Raw genomic sequence first — 2,127 nt, 5'->3', positions numbered from 1 at the left:
TGTGTGTGTGTGTGTGTGTGTGTGTGTGTGTGTGTGCTTCTAAACAGGAATAAAAACATACATAAAAATGCAGGTTTCCTACTATACTTATTGGCGAATAGATTAGAAATAAACAAACTAGTAACAAAATCGGATTTAGTAAACACACACATTAATATTAATATATATAAAGCTATAAATTATGTTGAGTAACACTTATTTATGTTGAGTGTGTGTTATACAGGGCTTTCCTTAGTTCAAACCCCCGTCTCTCACAAATATTATTATTATATTAAATTATTTATTATTTGTGAATGTTTAGTACTTGTTTAAAGATTAATACCTTTCATTCGTCCTTACAGAACGCTTACGAGATCTACGGGAATTATAATAAACTGGTGATACCACAACAACTACCAGGTCTCAAGTTTGGGAATTCCCTTTATTATGAGTATCAGACCACGCTCAGACTAATTTAGAAAAGGTCCCAATTTGGCGCTTCCAGAAACCAAATCAGTGGGCCACAAAAGTCATCAAATCGTGATGCTTACCTGGTACCATCAGTGTGCCACAGCTTTAGACTTCTGAGAAGGCAACCTTTGTTGAAGAACGGTATGAACAAGAAAAGCAAAAACATACTCGTAAATAATATAATTATGCATTTGTCAAACAATTTCGGTTTTTAGTTCAAATGTCCGTTGTATTTATTTATTTATTTTCATGGGGCATATCAATAGCATGTGTATTAAAACATTCAAACAACTTAAACCTAAAAAAGAACAAATTCCGACAGACAATCCAATTACAGATACGCTTAACATTCAATAACTAACACCTAGTTGTAGTTTCGTATTGTGATGATTTTTTATAATAATTAAATGACGGGACGAACAAGGCGTGCGTCTGAAGCGACACGCCTGTCCATAACAGTTGCTGTACCACTCAGAGCTTTAAATCACAAAGACCTGAGCGGCACTGCCACTGCGCCCGACACCCTGAGACATAAGTTGACAATTTCATCAGCACCCTTACCCTTCGAAACCGGAGCGCAATAATGCTCACACTACTGCTTGGCAGCAGAAATAGGTAAAGTGGCAGTACTTCCCTGGACGAGCTCACAAGAGCTCTACTGCAATAAACAAATGGAAAACAAACGAAATATACAATGTAATGTTATACTAAGTCAGCGTAAATAGTTCGTAGACGTCTGAATGTAAAAGAAACACATCTTGTCGATGGGATCTTGTTGGGATTGTTTTAGACAGCTGTGTTTTCATTGTATTTGCCAAAACATTTGCAATTTCCCATAACAAAATATGCAATGTGTCCATAATAGCTACTGTAGATTAATTATGAATGCATTTTATTTTTATAACTTAATGTTCGTAAGTTGAAAGAAAGAAGTTGGGAAAGTTCTGATTCGAGGCATTGCTAGAGTTATTTTTAACCGCCTTAAAAAAGACGAGGTTCTCAATTCGGCTGTATTTCTTTGTGTGTGTATGTTACGCGATTACTCTGGTATTGGTGAACCGATTTTGATGATTATGTTTTTGTTGGAAAGAGAGATTACTATCTCTATTCAATTCTGTGACCACTATTGAATGGTCCTATTTAAATTTGAAGATAATATACCACCTAATATTCCCACTAAGGATCGAAAATTAAGGGATGAACTCGGTTTATTGGATTTCATCCACTCTCCGCTAACAGATGCCAATAAAACTTGACAAATAGATTTTGAAGTCGGTTTGTAATAAAAAAAGGTATCTATTATTAACTAAATATAGTGAACGATATGTGTTTATTTATAAAAAGCAACCATTGTTTATATCTTTTAACACCCTTTATATATATGCAGTCATTAAAGTTCCTAAAATATTATTCACAAGGGAATCTGCCTAACGAATGAATATTATGTGTAATTTGACTAAGAGGATATTAAACTTAAATTTAAATATCGTTGCCTATAACCATAATTTTGTGTCCATTTAAACAATATATATGTATATATTTATATATATACATATATATTTATATATATGTATATATATTATATGTATATATATATTACGTACAGTAATAAATAAATGAAGTGTTACTTACACACACACACACACACACACACACACACACACACACACACACACA

At 33.3% G+C, this 2,127-nt stretch overlaps 1 protein-coding gene across 2 annotated transcripts in view; it reads right to left on the bottom strand.

Moving 5' to 3' along the window:
* The window catches only part of LOC113236741 (elongation of very long chain fatty acids protein 4-like), a 19,758-nt gene that overhangs the window by 9,422 nt on the left and 8,209 nt on the right, over positions 1–2,127 (bottom strand). The window lies entirely within an intron of this gene.

The sequence above is a fragment of the Hyposmocoma kahamanoa genome, unplaced genomic scaffold (assembly GCF_003589595.1).
Source record: "Hyposmocoma kahamanoa isolate Upper Pololo Valley unplaced genomic scaffold, ASM358959v1 92, whole genome shotgun sequence".
Lineage (NCBI taxonomy): Eukaryota > Metazoa > Arthropoda > Insecta > Lepidoptera > Cosmopterigidae > Hyposmocoma > Hyposmocoma kahamanoa.
The sequence above is the reverse complement of the archived record's forward strand: the minus strand, read 5'-3'. Positions and strand labels throughout refer to the sequence as shown.